The sequence below is a fragment of the Rhineura floridana genome, chromosome 2 (assembly GCF_030035675.1).
Source record: "Rhineura floridana isolate rRhiFlo1 chromosome 2, rRhiFlo1.hap2, whole genome shotgun sequence".
Lineage (NCBI taxonomy): Eukaryota > Metazoa > Chordata > Lepidosauria > Squamata > Rhineuridae > Rhineura > Rhineura floridana.
This window is the reverse complement of record NC_084481.1, coordinates 55,948,299-55,968,493: the sequence shown is the minus strand read 5'-3', so window position 1 is coordinate 55,968,493 and position 20,195 is coordinate 55,948,299. Positions and strand designations below refer to the sequence as shown.

The 20,195-nt window shown below is 43.9% G+C and overlaps 1 protein-coding gene across 7 annotated transcripts in view; it reads left to right on the top strand.

The window, feature by feature from the left end:
* Positions 1–2,815: 2,815 nt before the first annotated feature.
* The window catches only part of GPD2 (glycerol-3-phosphate dehydrogenase 2), a 131,656-nt gene continuing 114,276 nt past the window's right edge, over positions 2,816–20,195 (top strand). Inside the window, exons 1-3 of one of the 7 annotated variants that reach the window (XM_061608755.1) lie at positions 2,933–3,217; positions 3,731–3,804; positions 8,961–9,141. The gene's annotated coding sequence lies outside the window, so the exon portion shown is untranslated. The other 6 variants (XM_061608751.1, XM_061608750.1, XM_061608753.1 and 3 more) reach the window with 6 other exon arrangements.

The window sequence follows — 20,195 nt, the reverse complement described above, 5'->3', positions numbered from 1 at the left end:
TGGCCGCCCAGCTCCAGAGATTCTTGGATGAAACAGATTATCTGGATCCATTTCAGTCTGGTTTCAGGCCTGGTTATGGGACAGAGACAGCTTTGGTCACCTTGGTGGATGACCTTCGCAGAGAGCTGGACAGGGGGAGTGTGTCCCTGTTAGTTCTACTGGACCTCTCAGCGGCTTTCGATACCATCGACCATGGTATCCTTCTGGATCGCCTTGCTGGGATGGGACTTGGGGGCCCCGTGTTACGATGGCTCCATTCCTTTCTGGAGGGACGAACTCAGAAGGTGGTGCTGGGGGACTCCTGTTTGACTCCTTGACCATTGACCTATGGGATCCCTCAGGGTTCAGTTTTGTCCCCCATGTTATTTAACATCTATATGAAACAGCTGGGAGAGGTTGTCCGGGGGTTTGGGGTTCAGTGCCATCAGTATGCAGATGACACCCAACTCTATTTCTCCTTTCCACCTAAAGCCAAGGAAGCTGTCCTGAACCAGTGCCTGGCATCAGTGATGGACTGGATGAGGGCGAACAAATTGAAACTAAATCCAGACAGAGGTGCTCCTGGTCAGTCAAAGGGCAGATCAGGGAATAGGGATTCAGCCTGTGCCGGATGGGGTTACACTCTCCCTGAAGACACAGGTTCGCAGTTTGGGTGTGCTCCTGGACTCAGCTCTGAACTTGGAGGCCCAGGTCTTGGCCGTGGCCAGGAGTGCCTTTGCCCAGTTAAGACTAGTGCACCAGCTGTGCCCATTCCTAGAAATGCCTGATTTGACTATGGTGATGCATGCCTTAGTTACATCCCGTTTAGACTACTGTAACGTGCTCTATGTGGGGCTGCCTTTGAAGACTGTTCGGAAACTTAAACTGGTACAAAGACCTCCAGCCAGAGTATTAACAGAGGCTGGTTACAGGGACCATACAACTCCCTTGTTACAACAGCTCCACTGGCTGCCAGTTTGTTTCTGGTCACAATTCAAAGTGCTGGTTTTGACCTTTAAAGCCCTAGACGGCCCAGGTCCAGGCTATTTGTCAGACCGTATCTCCCTATATGAACCCGCCTGGGCCCTGAGATCTTCAGGAGAGGCCCTTCTCTCAGTCACAACACCCTCGCAAGTGCGATTGGTGGGGACGCGAGATACGGCCTTCTCAGTGGCTGCTCCTAGGTTCTGGAACTCCCTTCCTAGGGAGGCACAAATGGCCCCCTCCTTGCCATCCTTCCGTCGGCAAGTAAAGACTTTTTTATTCTGACAGGCTTTTGGGATAGGTGTTTAGGATTGGGCTTTACAAGGCTTGTTTTATTGTTTTATATTATTATTTGTATTATTTTAAATTGTTTTTAGATTTTTAAGTGCCTTTTATGGTTTTAAGGTTGTGCATAGTTTAATTGTATTTTAATTGTATGCTTTTCTATGTTTTTAACTACATGTAGTTCTATTTGTAAGCTGCCCTGAGTTCCAGTTTGGAAAAAGGGCGGGGTAAAAATAAAGTTTCAATTCAGTTCAATTCAATGGCGTGTATTTTCAATTTAACATTGCGGAATGTGAAAAATCCATGCTGGTTATAGTTTACAGCCACTCTCGTGGCTGTATAATATAGCACCTAACATACTGAGCATTTTCACAAACTGCTTGGGATATAGGAGTAAATATGAGAGTAAACAAGCTTAGCATTAAATCACTTGCCTGGTAGCCACAGGTGACTAGGAATTCCATGCAAAAAAGGGAGTGGCATGGTGACAGAGGGATGGATCTCTCCATCTCTTCTTTGACAACCTTGGTTACCATGCTAGTTGCAGAAGGAAAGCCCATCCCTACATGATGAGCAGGGAAACATGGTGGGCTGATAAAGGAGGAATGGATTGTTCTGTCTTCTGCACCACTCCTCTTGGTGGAACTTGGAAGGCTTTTAAAAATATATATACTACTAGTTTCTTAGCAGGCTAGCAGTTTTACAGTTTTGGGGCAGGCTAGTAAATTTTTTGAGTTTATATACAAGGCTTAAGTACAAAAATATGTACAATTCCTGGAAATACATTATTCTACTCTTTTTAATTGTATTTTATTTCATTCTTCCACCAAAGAGATCAGGGTAGGAGGCATGATTTCTTGCCTCCCTTTCATCATTGCAAGGATGCTATGAGAAGGTCAGTCACACATAGCAGCTGGCCTATGATCATCAACTGAACTTCAGGCCTGAGAGTAGAGTCACACTTAACTGTTCTGCTGGTTCCAGTATGTCTCCACCTCTTCGCTCTGAACACAGAGGCAGACAACACTAGTCAAACCCTGCCCCTTTTCACTGTAAAACCTAGTGGGATCAGCTCGAGTGTTTGTTTGTTTTTTAAATCTGTTTTTTAAATTTTAAAAATTTAATGTTTTTTAAAAAAAGATTTCACAACTGATTGGTAGATCAACCTGTTGCCCCTCCACATGTGGCCAATGGAAACAGTTTGCGGTTCGCAACTAGTGTGCTCACAGCTTGATACTCTAACTACTACACCACATTGCCAGTCTCTTATAGTATTTTTCCATCCTTTCCCAAGAAGCCTATATTGCTTCCCCATCCTCCATCAAACTATATCAATCTTTTTCTTTTATAAAGGGGGTAATATAACCCCACGCTTAAAAAACAAGCAAACCCAGATTCTTAACTGGCTGAAAAACCATGGACCACACGGAAGCAAAACCATTGTTTCTGTGAGCCGAATGTTCTAATCCCTTACCTCATAGCCTTGTCCTTTCTAAAAGCTCCAGAGTCCCTGCTCTCTTTGGGACACTGGTCTTGGCAGGCGAGCTGTTTGTGACATTTGGAGCCTGTAAGAGGAGAGGCAGCCTGTCTCTCACTCGGAAGGGTAGGATCCAAATCGAACGCATCTGGTGCCTCTCTCTCGGCACTCACACGTGTATGGAAAGGAGGTACGGGACTGAGTCTAATCTCTGTCTCTCTTCTCTTCCCCCCCCCCCCGGGCCATTCCGGGAACCTGCTGCCTTGCTAACCGGTTAGTGCAGACACGCCTTAAGGAAGCAGCGAGAGAAAGAAGCAGCGAGTGAGCCGGTTGGCTGGGCCTTATCTCCGCTCAGTCGCAAGACGTCGTCGCGGGTTCCTTGGCTCAGGGAGGAGGAAAAGACGCGCTTTCCGTTGCCGGCAGAAAAAGAGAGCGGGGTGGGGGAAGAATCATGGGGACTAACTAGGAGGTGGCAGGCTGAAACGAAGCAAGGTAAGGGCGATGCAGCTCAGACTTGTGCCGGAGGGAGGGAGGGAGGGAGGGAGGGAGGGAGGGAGATCTTTGCCTGCAGTCCTGCGGAGGGGGTCGCCTGAAGAGAGCACACGCAAAGAGCGTTGCGGCCAAAGCTAGGCCGAAAGCGGGGGCTGGTGTTTTAGCAGCAGCAATAGCGTGCCGCCTGCGTCTGCGTCTGGGCCTACTAGCGCAGGGGTTTCCCTCTGGGATCTCGCCTTCCTCAGGCCTCAGCATGAGATCGGAGCAGCCTCTTGGCAACGCTAGAGCGAGCCGGAGATCTCCGAAGGCGGCGGCAGTGGCTTCCTCCGCTTTTGGGCCAAGGAAGGGCCGGGAGATCAGGCGCCTTCCAGCTGCCTTTCTTCTCCGACTTCCACTTTTGGCTGCGAGCACCTGGGAAACCCGTGGGTGGTTCCGTGCTAGCGGGAAGGGGAGCCGGTCCAGAGTTTAGGGAGATGCTGCCTCCGCGCTGACTCCTCCTTCTCTTCAGCCTAGGCGGTAAGAGACTCCTCGGAAAGCAACACCGGGGTGGCTGAGCTTCGGAGGAACAGGGTCTCGGCTGGGAAATTGTAAGTGTACATGTGTGGGGCATCGATCTGGGATCTCCTCTGGGCCTGGTGGTACTTGCTTGCTAGCCCAAATTGGGACATAGTGTGATGATAGAGAGCGAGGACAGATGGCTCTAGGGAGTTTTTCCACACTGGTCTCAGACCCAGAACCTGTTGTCGATGCCAGCGCTAGTGTTAAAGATATAAAGGTGAGGCCACTTCCAATCATGTGCAGAATGCTCTATCCTCAGGAATTTTGGCTGATGTGAGTCCCCCTTCCTTTATTTGGAAACTAACCTCAGGGTTTTTTTCCCATAGTGATAGACAATAGGAAAGGATGAGATGGGGGAACTGCTGGTCATTTCTCCAGTGTTGTCATGTTTTCATTCCAGGGGTCCTCATCATCATCCCCTGATATGTGATGTAGTGATGCTCTCAAAGTGCATTGAACATGTGCTGCTTTCCCCAAGCAATTGAATAATCCCAACTAGGCCCAGTATATCTGGGTCTTAAGGCAAAAGGGTTTACCATCTGGAGGGCATTGATTCTAAGTGAGTAAGCCTTAGCACTTCTCATTTTAGAAATAAACACTTTGTGAGAGTTCTCTTGAATGCTATAGCATTAGAGGGAAGATTACAGAGTGGTCGACTATGCTTTTTTTGAGAAGGTGGCTTTTTGGGTCCTTCCTGCATCAATTGTCCAGGTGCTGTTTCTGCATTCCAGTTTGTAAATAGGAACTAGTGCATGTAATACAGCAGGGCCCTGCTAATATGGCAGGTTAGGGACCAGGCCCCCACCGTAAAGCAGAAATTGCCGTAAAGCGGGACCCCAAAGACTATAATGGGCTGCATCGCGCGAAAATGATGTCAGAACGGTGCGCAATGGAAAAAACCCACCGTATTAGCGGAACAAGCGCTGTAAGAGTGGGGCCTTTCCCTAATTGAAAACCGCTGCGTGAACGAAGCGCCGTAAAGCGGAACGCTGTAAAGCGGGGCCCTACTGTAATCACAGTCATAATAGATTTAATACAGTCAGTGTTATAATGGGAGTAATGTGGAAGAGTATGAATGGAATGTAGAGCTGGCCCTACCATTAGGCAGAGTGAGGACTACAGTAGAACTACATCACTAAAAACTGAACCACATATTACAGTTGCCATGGGAATACTGCCAGAAATGGTCTTCCAGTGTCAATCTGTTTCCTGGTCTGAATGTGTACAGTTTTTCCACTCCCTGCACCATCAACCACCAGGAAGTTGCAGTTTGGTGGTTGCAATTCATGTGGTAAATAATTGTTCATGTTACAGCCAGCATAGGGTAGGGGGAGTCACTATAGGAAGGCTATTTTCAGTTGTATTCCTGTGATAAGTGTAACGTGTGGTGGCATTGAGTATTTATATCTGCCTAGTTTCCAAGGCTGACCTCCACTGGGGGAACTGAGGCCCTGCCCCCAGCATCCATCACATCTGTTGCATCTGCCACCCATCTGGAACTCTGGGCTGCTGGTTAAAATTCTGCTGCATTGCCTGTAACCATGGCAATGATGGGCAGGGTCAGTGAAGCTGGCATGAAAGAAAAATATTGCCATAGCAATGGGTCAAATGCTCCTTCTGTAATTTAATCAGGAAACCACAAGAGCGGCAGTACAGGAAGTGGGAGGATGCAAGACTTACCTGTATGTATTTAAAGACAGGTAAACCAAGGCTGACTTCTCTGTGACTCCTGGTGCACTTAAATGGGTGGAACATGTAGATGCATTCCTCTTACCTGAGGCCTGGAGAAGCAAGGGTCATGTCGTCAACCTGGAGACGGTGGTGATAGCCAGATATATTGCTCTTTGAAGATAGAATCAAATGACCAATTACTGTCCAGTGGCTACTTAAAAAAACTATTCTGTGGCAGTTCAAACTGTATAGAGAGCCAATAACGTACGGCCTGCTAATGTTGTTAGCAGAGCATCATTATGCTTCCACATCCCCTTGTAAGTCAGGGGAATCAAGAGGGCGAGAGAGGTCTCAGTTTGAATGTTGCCTCGGTTACAAGTGGCCAGATCTCTAAGCAATCAAAGCCAGCACTGGCTAATGTTTTGTATAACCCCCACATAATTGGTCCTCAGATTCTATCCTGTATTTTGTAAATGATGACTCATTTTATTTTTCACTTTCTGAATTGGTGGAATTAGCCCAAGGTATGGTACATAAGAGTCTTTCACATGAATCATTAAGGCCTTTTTCTTTTCTTTAAAAAACAGTGCTTAGGACTGAATCTTCTCCACCCATATGCCTTTAACAGAGACGGACCACATGTTATCACTTGAGCAGAAAGTTTTGTGTTACTGCAGACAGATTGGTTACCTAACAGCTGCCTCCATGTGACCTTTCCCACTTCAAATATGGTCTCTCTGTGTACTCATATTTTTCTGATATACTGATGCTCTTTGGAGACCTGTTAAAATAATGTAGAGTCCTTATTGGTTAAGGATTCTGGGTAGTTGAAAAATCCTGCTCTTCATTTTCAACCTCAGTGTACTTCTTTGTACGTGTTGAGAATTGTTAACCGACACAGAGAATGAATATTCTGTACTAATGATACCTAATGAAGCATTGATTACTGGTATCTGGGTTGTTGTTGCTATGGTTGTTACTGTGTGAGTCATTTGCTCTTAATGATCAATTCTGGCAGCCGACTGCCGTGAATGTGAAACAAGAAAAACTGTCCAACCACCATCTATTTCTGGATTTGTGGTCGAAGATCACACATTTTCATATAGCAACTGTCTATCTAGATTTTTCTTTTCTGCCATCAGGGTTTTTCCTCTGCTCAGCATAATATCTGTATATGCTAGAAAGGACTGGTATATTGGGGTGCTTCTCAAGATTTATCACTATTCTCCACTGAATTAAAGTTGCTATAGTTACTGACGCTGAAGGTATGTTAAAGCCAGCTACAAGGAAGGATGTAAATAGACCACAAATAGATTCCTTCTTGAAGTTGGAAGAATGACATGGTACAGTCTTTCCAAGACTATACCACTTCAGAACATGAACAATGGATTGTAGGAATGCACTCCCACATACTGCACACCAGCATGTTGGGGACAAATGCTTAGAGTTCTCCTTGATGTGCTACCATTCCATGTAAAGGGGCTTTATGTCCTAGGAGAATATTAAAACATGAGGTTTCCAACATGCTTTTTGAAGTGATGCAGTATCAGGACAAGTGACTTTAAGTCAGCTATAGTCAGTTTTTAATTCTACAGATTGTAAGTTGCTTTGGCTGTTGCTATATTCTACAGAAAGACGAGATATGAATATTTTTAAATTTTAATAGTTGTTGATGGTCTTAAGATGATTTTTGTTTGGCCAGATCCAAATTGGTAAAGTGGTTTTGTGTCAATTGCATAATGATGTGTAACTAATCCATACAAACTGCCCTTTTAAGAAATATTTAAAATTGTACACCATCTATTGTAGATTCTAGCTTTGCCTCCTTCTTTCACTCATTTCTGCCATAAACTCCAGCTGTAGCAATTTAAAAATTTTTTGGAGTCCTGAATTGTTTGTACACCTGCCTGAACCCTAAGCAGTTCCTCTGTCTCTTCCTTTATATCTGTGCCTAATTGAACTGCAAGATCACTGTACTGTTTGTGTACCTCCTACATTCCCTGATTTTCATTTTTTCAAAGCCTAGCCCACCTAGACTTTTTAGTCATGAGGATGTTGATGGTACAGAATATAGATAAATGCGTATGAATGGTGTGCCATGGCAGTCCTGCTATACCAAAATGGAGGAGGGAGGACCATTTGCCTGATTCGCACAACATGGTAAGCCAGATTATGATATATTGGGCCTGCATGTTTGCGCATGCTGGTAAGCCATACTGGCTTACTCTGTCATGCGGACCAGGCTATTAAGTGCAAGCGCTGCCTTAAATTCTTACCCTTCTGCTTGCCATCTAACAGTTCCATCTCAAAAAGTTTGAGGTAAGCCTTTCTTGATGGGCTAAGTTCACTGTTTTAAAACTGCAGGGAAGTACACTTAAAATGGAATATTAGGAAGCATTTTCTAATTGAATGAGCTACTTAGAAAGAAAGCTGTAAAACAGCCAGTCTTTCTAAATCTGTTTTACTATTGAATTAAGTTGCTTGTATTGTGCTTTCCCCCCCATATATACTGCTTAAAAATCTCAGAAACCCCAATAGAAGCAGTCTCAATGAAACACTTCATCTTGTGTAGCTGCATATGTTGCTACTAGTTCTCCAGCCTATTTGAGTGCACGGGTGGAGAACGTGGGATCAGGGAGGAAGGAAGCAACTTTCATCTGCACCCTAACGTGTGCAAACAAGGAGTCTCCTATGTATGGTTGCGTTTTGATAAGGTTGACCTCCTTAGTGGCTGTCAGAGGTATGTAGGTCAACTTCAGCAAGTCAGGTCCTGTTTCGATATATTGCCTAATGTACTTGGTATCTCTGCAGAGGTTTTATAGAAGGCACTTCTTGCAGATATTTATCAATAATGTTATGCTGTGCCTTATCCCTTTAGGCTTAAGACAGCTCACTTCAGAAAAAAACCAGAATTTATCAGTTTGTTGCAGTGTCACGGAAGCAATAAATCTTGCCATAAGAGTCAGAGCAAGCATTCTCTCAGAGCAAGCTCTCTCCCCCTCCCCCTGTCTCTCCCCCTCCCCCTGTCTCTCCCCCTCCCCCTGTCTCTCCCCCTCCCCCTGTCTCTCCCCCTCCCCCTGTCTCTCCCCCTCCCCCTGTCTCTCCCCCTCCCCCTGTCTCTCCCCCTCCCCCTGTCTCTCCCCCTCCCCCTGTCTCTCCCCCTCCCCCTGTCTCTCCCCCTCCCCCTGTCTCTCCCCCTCCCCCTGTCTCTCCCCCTCCCCCTGTCTCTCCCCCTCCCCCTCTCTCTCCCCCTCCCCCTGTCTCTCCCCCTCCCCCTCTCTCTCCCCCTCCCCCTCTCTCTCCCCCTCCCCCTCTCTCTCCCCCTCCCCCTCTCTCTCCCCCTCCCCCTCTCTCTCCCCCCTCCCTCCAGTAATTAACAACTAATAGAAAATTATAGGCCTTATGTTCCTTCTTGCCAAGTCAGTATGGAATGCCTTTGGGAACCTTAGGAGGTAGTGCCACAGCTATGAAGACCCTGCTCCCAGCCACATTGGTATTTATTTTTCTTTATCAGCAGGATCTTTTCCATACCATCTTAGTGGAAGTGATGACTGTGGCATGTTTCTGGCCTTCTGCCGACCTGTCTGCGGTTCACACAGCTTCCATTTCCTAGAGGTGATGGTCCACATAGCTTCTGGCAAGTTCTTCAGTTAGACATGCTGGTAGTCTGCAGGGAGGCTGAAGACCCTCTGGAGGTAATTAACAATTTGGCAACCCAGTTTCCAACTTCCCTGAGGTGTAATAGCACCTTTCCTAGCCATGTTCCAATGTATCCACTCGGGCAGATGGAACCACCACGGTCAAGAGCTGGGAACATTCCTGTGTCCCTTTTGATCCCATATCCTGCAACCATTTCCAGAACCTAACACCAGAGATGACAACTGAAAGTAAGTTTTGCTATGTTAGCAGCCTTGCCCATCTGCCAAGATGGCCTGCTGGGGTTTGGGAAGGTCAGGTTTGGGAAGGCCACCGTGAATTGGACCAATATCCTGCTGTTGTACTTTATTTTCATTTTGATTGTACATATTGGCTTTCTGTCCTTTATCCCCCTTTTCTGTACTCCTTTTAAGTCAACTGCTTAATTGAGATTTCTGTGTTGCACTGGCTTTTGGGCACACTCAAGGACTGGTGGTCCCCTCCCCTCACATTGTTTAGATCATTTGGGCTTTGCTATTGGTTGTTAAGGCATGGGAGATCTGGAGGGGAGTTGGGCTGAAGTTGTCATGAAAGAGACTTGGACTTCAGCTGGCTTTTCTCCTTCTACTCCTAAGTAGAATGCCACAAGGCAGTGGGAATCTCGTACCACTTGCCCTAAGTGACATATAAGTGGATGATGGCAAGCAGAGAGAGACAGAGAGAAAAATAGGATGTGTTGCCCATTGTCAGTGGGCTACCCTACTGGGTTGGTGCAGGAGAGGGGTATTGTCATCTGCCACAGTGATCGGAGGGGAAATCCATGTTGGAATCGCCTTCACCTTCCTGCTGCTTAGCAATCTGTTTGAGCAGGGGACCATACATTTTCTCACCTTGGTAGCCAAGCCAAAACGTCTGGTGGCCAAGGTCCTGTTCCTTGTCTTGTCCCTGATCTCACTGTCCCTGCATGAGATCAGGGACAATCCCTTGCCCTCCTCTCCATTTCCAAATTTAGCACTGGAGAAGAGCCACAAATTGTCCGCACAGTTGCACCAGGCTCTGGAAGTGCTCAAAAGTGTCCTGGCAACCCAGTGCCCGAATGACAAGCTCCCAGCCTTCCTTTCCAGCAGGCATACTACCCATCGTAGTGCTACACTTGAAAGTGATGCACAGCTGTGAGGATAATCTGTGCCCACTCCCAAGCTGGAATGGAAGGCTCAGGCTCTTCTTGTCATGCTCTCTTGAGGGTGATGAAATGGTTGATATGAGGAAGAGAATTGTGATGCCCTCTGTCTGAGGGAAACACACTTACAGCCTGATCTTGTGCATATCTATTTGGAATGTAGCCCCACTGAGTCAAAATAGAACTTATTCGCAAGCGTGTGTATAGGATAGCAGTCTTAATTTAATAATTTGGTCTTCTAACCCCAAAATGATTTCTAATATCTAAAATAATATTACATTCTTCAAAACTGTTGTAAAAATAATAGCTCCAAGAAACTTCATACTTATTTTTTTCTCTAACTATATCAGTTTAGACTTGACACAGTGTTATTTTCACACTTTCTATTTTAGGGTGAACAGAGGTGCTAGTCACTGTCCTGATGCAGTTGGACTAATGCTATGACCTTATTGTGGCAGACACTCTAGTTGTGAAATCCTCAACCCTCAGGATGTGCCTGGTCCTAGCAACACAGAACTGTTTAATCTGTAGCATTTTGAAGTTGTGTGCACACACTCAAGAGTTGTGGCCAGAGAACCTATAGAGTCAATGCAAACCAGACACTCTTTGTGCATGTAGCAGTTTCAGTTTTATGTCAGGAGCTTCTCCATGCACAGTGTGTTCTTGTTGGGGGCAGTTACGCACCCCTGCACTAGATGTGGATGCCTGTGCTTGCTGGATCTCTGTATGTGTGCTGGAGCACTCATGGAACTCTGGAGAAAGGATTCTGTTTATTAACATTGTGTATTATTGGGCATAATGATAATTGGGTTAAGAGCTGCCTAATGAAGGGTTCTGTGAGATGTTTTTACTTGCACAAGAGCTAAGGAGCAGTGTCAAGTGGCAGCCTTCTTTTTAAGTTCTGCCTGCAAAAGTGAACTTGGGATAGAATTCTGTTGCTGGGTTTCTCCCTATTTTCACCAGAGAAAGGTACTCTTTCTCTGAGGTGCATTAATGGGCCTGCTATCAGGGGTTGCCCTGTGTTTATTTGCAGTGAATACTTAACTTGAAATGCTTGCACTAGCAGTGTTTCCTTTGAATTGACCCACTGAACTTCAGGTGTTCTAGCCAGATACGTTAAAATATTCAGTGAGATTGAAAGTAGGCTGGCCCACCCACTCTCTTCCCTAAGTGAAAATGCTTGGGCTGCTATGATAACAACCTGGCCTTGGGTGCAAGGGCAGCTTCAACTTCATAGATGCACAATTAACACATGTACACTGGTATTCTTTGCAACAGTATGGTTTGTTTATATATTTAGGCATTTATTGATTGCCTGTTAACAACATTCTCCGGACCTCTTCAGTCTTATTGGAAATACTGGATCTTATTCCAGAGTGTGCATGTGTTGGGGTGTGGACTGGAAGAAAGTTTCCATGTTGAGGGGACACTATAGTTATCACCCAGAAATCTACCAGCTTAATATTTCTGCTCTCTCAAAGCCATCTGCTAGTGTTGTGTTTGCTGTTGGTACTGCTGCAGTCAAAATGTATGCATCCTCAGTTTGGAAATGTGGAGTTGAGCCCCACCATACTGATGTGTACAAAAAAAGAAGAAAAGCAGCCCACTGCTTGAAATCTATTAATGGTGGTGCACTGGTTTATGATTGAGTTATGCCCTTCCCACTCTGAATAAGAATCTTGTACTGGGTGTGCAAAGGCTGTTATGGGAGCAGCAATGGCGGTAGTTCACTGGTTGCTGGAGATCAGCTTAAATATCTGCACAACAGGGCTCCATTTCCTTTTATACCAGAGGTACAACCTTGTTTTTTCCAATCCCAATAGCTGCAGTGTTACTGCAGCAGCTCATACGATCAACTCCTGCTCCTTTAGGTGTTAAAAGGACGGTCAGTTTCAAGGTGTAAGCTCTGTCGCTGTGTTTCAAAACCAAAGTGTTTAATGCCAAGCCTGCGCAGCTTGTTACCCACCAAGTTGTGTGTAGCCCACTGGTCCTGCAAGGCGATTCAATAGGAGCTTGATAAATGCACTTCTTGTTTGGGACTGCAAAATGGGAGGGGAGGAAGCGGGAGGAGTGTCGAGCACCTGACAGCTCTCTTCAGACTAACCATGAGCTGTAAGTAAGGTTTGTCTTATGGGTTTACGTCTCATGGATTGGCCTGCAGAGCTAAATCACACTAAATGTGCGTTGGAATTGCTTTTTATTATGTTTTGAAAGCTTTTTAAAGAAATATATTTAAAAAATTTTTTTAAAAAAGATGTTTTTAAAGATGCTTTGTTTTAATTTTTTACGGATGTTTTGTTTTAATATATTTTAAAATCTGTTTTTATGATGTTTTAGAGTGTTTTTAGTGCTTTTGTTTGCCACCCTAGGCTCCTACTGGGAGGAATGGTGGGATATAAATCTAATTAATAAATAATAAATCAGATGACACACTAAGCCAAACCATAGCTTAGCTCAACATAACATCAGAATGACTGAGGAGGAGCAAAGTAGCCACAATCTCTCTCTGGGAGTCTGTGGGTTCATACTAAGTCATGGTTTGGCTTAGAGTGATGTGTATGTAGTTGGTTTGCTGCATTCAGGCTGCTTGGTCTGGTTTAACTCTGAAGAATTCTGCTGCCATAAGGAGGATGGGTTAGTTGATATATGAAACTCACTGGAAAAATATTGAGGTTATTATTTATTACATTTATATCTCACCTTTTCCTCACGGAGCTCAAGGTGGAGTACCAACGTGATTCTCCTCATTTCCATTTTATCGTCATAACAACCCTGTTAGGTAGGTAGGTTAGGCTGAGAGAGTGACTGGCCCATGGTCACCCTGTGAGCTTCATGGCAGAGTGGGGATATGATCTTGCAATCCTATACCCTCTTACCTGGGAGTGAGCCCCATTAAACTGGGATTCACTTTTCGGTTCATGTTATAAGCACTGTGAACTAGTAGCAAAGCAAAATGAACACAACCCCCCCCCCCCACATTAGAAAAAGATGCGTTGTGTGAAGGCCCAGCTTAGAGACCTGTAGAATGCAGTGAACGTTGTTAAATGACATATTGATATAAAAACCTGGAATGCTTAATCACTTGTAAATTTAGGACAGCAGTCCTTCAGTTAAGTACTCTACATATTACAACTCACAAAACATTTCCTGCTTATATCTAGCCTTAGCCATTTGGAAAAGTGGGAAGGGTGGAGGGAGAGAAAGAAAAATCTAAAAATCCCAGCTTGGTCTCTTTCTTTTTAAAGTCAAATGTCAAGCTGCTTCCTTCCCTGGTGTCCAAATGCAATCTCTTTTTAATTAAAAAGGAGGGGAAAAGCCAATTGCTTGGCTTGTGCCCCTGGTTGATAGCAACGAAGAACACAACTTGGCTCCCTGCAAACAATTCAGCTTCAAGAAAATACCAAACAGTGTTGCCTCACAGAAAAGACACTTTTACAATTATTGTCAGCCAGTTTCCTTATGATTATCTAACCTGATTTCCCTTGTAACCACTAAATGTTTGTTTTTAAGAAAAGCATCTTGGACACTGCTCTAAACTGTGCATGCACGTCTGTTCATTCATTTTTGTGGACGGGCATCTTAATATAATCAAGCTGTATCCTTTGATTATGTCATTGTCAGGGCATAGTTTACTCCTAAATGCAGTGTTGCACTTATTTAAAACATCTGCTCTCATTCAGTGACATCATTAAGCCAACTTTTAATATGGCTTTGAATCTTTTAACCATTTGCCCATTCTTGTAATAGGCATGCAAGCGCAAGTTTTCAGAATTTGGGCTCTTCCGCATGACTCTTTGTTGTGGGCTTGGTGCTGCTCATGCATGCATATCTTTGGCAGTGGTGTCCTCATTGAAATGCTGGCCCATATTTCCTCCCCACCCCCATTTAACCTGGATTTACCATTTCCATGTTTTTTTCTTAGCAAATTTCCCACAAAAATGATAAATTCAGATAAGATGGGAAAATAATTGGGATGGCATTTTGATTAAGATGACATTGCGTGGATGCTGTGTGAAACTTGTATACATGGGTAGTACAGCCCTACTGCCACGTGAAATAAACTGCCATGTGAAAGTACCTCGTGCCATGACACGTATAACCAATAAACCTGATAAAACATTGTATCAGTCATTTGTCTCATAGATGTATGGAAATTCTGTCCCAAAACTGGGCCTGAACCTAGACTGAAATAGGTCAAAATAATCAATTTCATTTTAAAGGTGCATTTTACTTAATTAAGAGCAGATATCAGAGGTTCTCAAACTCGTCCATGGACCACTGGAGGTCCATGTGCTCCATTCAGGTGGTCCATGGAAAAATTGAAAATGTCTATACTTGGTTCTGTATGTGATGTTTAATGTTTTTTTCATCATAGTGTTTGAGGCTGGATTTATCAAATGGCTTAATAAGGCTCTGGCCTGGACCTTGTTGTTTTTTATAATACAGTACTGGTGCGGTTTACTAATTTTTCTCTATACAGTGTTAGGGAACCTCTGACCTGTGGGCCTAACTAGGCCTACCAGGCTTTGGAGGTTGGCCCACCAGCCTGTTTTGGGGCAACTACACCCACCTTTGCTGTGTCTGATGTCCTATGGGTGGCCTGGCATAGGGCCCATCATTTTCATAATATGGCACTGGTTTTGATGGTGGTGGTGCTGAAGAAAAAAGGTTATTAAATGGTCTGCTGAGTCCCCCAGCAATTTTCAAGCAGTCTGCGGAACTGTGAAGCTTGAGAACTGCTGGTCTAGACCGTTTCTTGCGCCTACCAAATATATCTATGTGTTATAGTGGTAGAAGAATACTGTGTGGTATTAATATCTACAACAATTTGTCTATGTAGGTACCAGCCTTGTACACGATGGGGGTGGGGGATGTTAGTTAAATAACTAGGAGCATAGAAGCTGCCTTCTACCAAGTTAATCCATTAATCCAACTACCTCTGTATTGTTTACGTTGACTTGATGCCAGGGTTTCAGACAGGGGTCTTTCGCAGCCTTACCTGGAAGTGCTGGGGTTTTAATCTGAGGCCTTCTGCATGTAAAGCACATGCGGTACTACTGAGCTATGGCCTTTCCCCATGAACCTAACCCTGCTGTTGATTATGTACACCAGTAAGGTTCACTCTGCCTCGATAAAGGATTTTAGTAGCATAGTTTATTTTATTCTTTTATCTACAGTGCTCGAGCTTACAAGAGGCAATGTCTATGGCCACTTCCCATTGCTGAGACAATTTTCAGCAGTGAACATATCTTTGCTAGTTATTCCCACGCCCAAAACATTATAACAAAAGGGTTTACATGCCCGCACCTAATTTCAAGATCGATGTAGATATGCTGAGCTGCTCTCAGATTCCTTGAATTCACAGGTCTTCTTGGAAGGAAAAGTAAGGCTGCAATTACTAGACAGTTAAATCAGTTTGATTAATAAATGTAAAACATTTAATTGACTTAGAAGTGTTATTTTTTTTATTAGCTTTTTTAAAAAAAGAAGTTAATGTACTGTATCCTACCAAGTCATACTTGGTGTAGACCCAGTGAAATCACTGGGTTTAAGTTAGTCATGTCTATTTATTTCAATTGGCCTATTCTAGTCTGTGTATGATTTGGTTACAGTCCAACTATTTTAATACATAAATGCCTCTTCTTTAGTGCTGTTGGGGTTATTGTGTGTCTAGCATTTTAAAAACAAGGAATGTATCCCACTCAACCCTAGTTTTCCTCCTGTTCCTATATCTTGTGGATAATTAAGGCTGTAGGCTTATATGTATTTACTTGGGTGACAGTACCATTGAACTTAGTGGGACATTTCTGTCTAAATGTGCATAAACCGTTGTTATCAGCCGACTAAGATTTCTCTAATTGCATGATGGGGCAAGGAGCCTCAGACCCAGGGGCCACACACAGCTCTCCAAGCCTCTCTGTTTGGCCCTTGGGACTCTCTCCCGTTACACCCCCTCTTTCCAGCCCTGCCCTTCCCTGGCTCTGCCTTGCTCCCTCTTGGAGTGTTTTTGCCTGGCTGGAATGTGCCCTTGAACTCTGATAATGCCTTTAGGTTACCTGGATGGAGGTTAGAGGTATGTGTGTGTATAAGAACTAGCCTGCTGTATAAACATGAAACTTATATATGTCACTCTGCCTACTTTTGCCTCTGGCTCTACCCACCACTGGCATGTGGCCCCTGGAAGGTTGTCCAGAGGAGAATGTGGCCATCTAGCTGAACAAAGTTTCCTAACCCTGTGTTAGAGGGTTCGATATTGGTGTGATACATGCAAATACAGTAATACCCCAGTGAACGAATTTTCCAGGAATGAACCTCCTTTTAAGGAAGGCTGTTAATCAGATGAAGCTAACCAGTTTGTTTTGCTATTTTCAAGCCTGTGCCTTTGCTTTAAGGTAAAGCTGACAGGCCTGTATCTTTGCATTGCTATCAATAACCTGATAAGCCTGTGCCTCTGCTTTTCCTCTGGTGAAACTAACCAGCCTGTGTGTTTGCTTTGCCTGGGGAGGAAAGGATCCAGTAGGATTCAGAGCAGGAGAAGGAGGGGGAGTGTACTGAGTAGGCACCCTTGAAAGCCCCTGTTGAAGCTGCCGCCACCATCTATGAGCAGGTGTTGGAACCTCTCCCTGTTCATTCCATGTTATTCCTACCTCTGGTACCAAAGTTTCTGTTAAAGAAGTAATGTCCAGGAACACATCTACTTTGTTAACTGAGGTATTACTGTAGACACATGATTTAAATGCATTCTAGGAGACTGATTTTGTTTTTTAGAGGAGAACTTCATTTTGGAAAGAAATCATAACTTGCAGGTACTGGTGTCCTGGAGGTGGAATAATAATTATATACAGTATAGTGTCAGTGTGCACAAACAGAATTTCACTCTTCTCCACCCCTTACATCCATTTAGGGAACTTTAGCTTTTGCTTTCATAAGGCTCAGCTCACATGGGTAGGTGTGGGTTGAGCACCAAGGTTGCAAATAGCCAGGTTTACCTGTGGTGAAAGTAAGAGTAGTTGCTAGGTGGCCAAGCAGAGAAGCTTGTGGAAATGGGAAGACACAGGTGTATTTTTTTAAAAAAAGTATGTATGTATTTCAGGCCACAGGCTAATGTACATATGAAGTGGCAAGTAGGCTAATAAAGATTTTTGCACGCTAATCGGTTATGTAGGCTGTTTTATGACTCCTGCAATCTGCAAGAAAGGGAAAAAAGGCTACATTGTAATAGGTCTGCACATTTTATCTTGGGAAGGATTAAAGAAAAAATCCATAGTTTTTCATATGGATCTTTAATACCTTTTCAACAAAGCTCATCAAGGGCAAAGTATAATTATAATTGAACTGGTAAAAGGCTGAACTCCATTCCTTCCAGCACTTGCAAACAATGGGTTATCAGGGTGTAACTGATGTTCAGATTTGATAAGTTTGTCTTCCTCATTCCACAATTAATCTTTTGCTAGCATGCAAAGCTGCACCTGTTACCAAATAAAACCTGTTTCTCAATTTCCAGCCTGATATGTAGTGCTGTGCTGGTACCAACACCCTTGAAATTCATGTTGTCGTTTTGCCAGTGGATTGGGATTAGAGCCACATGAAGCAAGAGAATATATAAAAGTTATGTATTTATTTATTAATTATTTGATTTATATCCCACCCTTGCTCCCAGCAGGAGCCCAGGGCGGCAAACAAAAGCACTAAAAGCACTTTAAAACATCATAAAAACAGAGTTTAAAATACATTAAAACAAAACATCTTTAAAAACATTTTTAAAAAGCTTTCAAGACATCTTTTTTTAAAAAAGGTTAAAAACATATTGTTAAAAAAGGTTTAAAAACATATTAAACATTTTAAATTTTAATGCTTAATGTACAGTTTTTATCTTGTACGTCGCCCAGAGTGGCTGGCCAACCAGCCAGATGGGTGACTAATAAATTGAATAATAAATAAATAAATAAATAAATATTAAAAATCAATTCCAACACAGACACAGACTGGGATAAGGTCTCAACTTAAAAGGCTTGTTGAAAGAGGAAGGTCTTTAATAGGCACCAAAAAGGTAACAGAGATGGTGCCTGTCTAATATTTATGGGGAGGGAATTCCACAGGGTAGGTCCCAGTACACTAAAGATCAGTTTCCTGTGTTGTGTGGAACAGACCTCCTGATAAGCTGGTATCTGTAGGAGGCCCTCATCTGCAGAGTGCAGTGATCATCTGGGTATATAAGGAATAAGATGATCTTTCAGGTATCCTGGTTCCAAGCTGTATAGTTAATGGGATTTCATTTGAGAGAGACCATAGTTCAGTGGCAAAGCACATGCTTTGCACAGAGAAGGTCCCAGGTAAAATCCCTGGCACCTCCTGCTAAACAATCAGAGAGCTGGAGAGCTCTCTGCTGGAGAGCTGCTGCCAGTTAGAGTAGACAATACAGGGCATGATGGACAAACAATCTGAAATAAAGAATAGGCATTCTTGAGGAATTACAAACTGACCTGATTTGGACCTCCCAGCCTATTATGCACTTACTGTTTTGGATTAAATTCAGCACTTCATGGAATTTTGTAAAACAAAATAACATATGAGACTTGATATCAAATGCATTATTTTTGGATTTTTTTTTTTTAAAAAAACTGCAGATTAATGTGGAAATAGGATGGAATGATCTTGTGAATGGGATGAGCATGGGCCACTCTGAACTGTGTTAAGATATACTTTAAAAGTAAAAATAAAATGTGAGAGCCTTTCTATGGTCAGCATATGGCATTCCTTATTTTTCATGATCTTGGGGCAAGCTATTGAGGCAAGCATTAATAAAAGCTTTAAAGGTCTCCCAAGACATATGCCTGTCTGATGGTCTTGTGCCCTGAGTGCTTCTACATGGCAAGAGGAATAGTTATGAAAGGGATATGTTTCTGTTCATGCTGCTCACAAAGACATTCTAGCACTGGGCTAAGTTGTGCTGAACCCTTTGTCTGCATTGTAAATTAAGAAGTGGGACTTCAGAATTTTGACTGAGATAAGTAAGGGCACATAGATGAGATGTAGCTTTATTTGTTAGACCAGAAATGGGTAAAGAAGAAGCATGCCATCAAAAGAACAGGATGGGACATAAAGAACAGAGGTGTGGATAAGACACTTGCAGCCATGCGGCGTATCACATGCTTTCTGAACACATACCCATTCTGGCTGGTACCTTCCAGCTGTGAAATGTTGGCTGAGTGGATCCATGGTGTGGTGAATGCTTTGTTGCATGATGTGGGGCTCCTTGATGCCTTGAATGACGTGGTGGTGCAGTCACTCCTGAAAAAAATAATGCTGGATGCTGCCAACAATTGCCAGATCACCAATACACCCTTTTGGGGCAACGTGATCGAGAGTTTGGTGGCAGTTCACCTGCAGATGCTCCTTGATGAATCTGATTGTCTTGACCTATTTCAGTCTGGGTTCAGGCCTGGTTTGGGGACTGAATTGGTCTTGGTCGCCTTGATTGATTGACCTGGTTTGGAAGAGGGACAGGGGGAGCACAACTCTTTTGATTTTCCTTGATCGCTCAGCAGCTTTTGATAACATTGGCCATAGTATCTTCCTGGACTGTCTTGGAGCTTGGGAGCACTGTATTAAAATACTTTCACTCCTACCCATGCAGTCGGTTTTAGAAAGTAGTATTGGGTGATGGTGTCTCTACCCCTTACAAGTTGATGCAGGATGTCACAGGGCATGATTTGTCCCCAATCTGGTTTAATACCCATATGAAACTGCTGGGGCCAGTCTTTCGGAGATTTGGGGCAAGGGGTACCCAGCTCTATTTCTCTGCAACATCTGGCTCAGGAGAGACCATGCATGTCCTAAACTGGTACCTAGATGCGGACGTGGGCTGAATGATGGCTAGTAAACTGTGAATGAATGGGCGATTCCAAGGTCTGGGATGTGGGCTTTGTACCA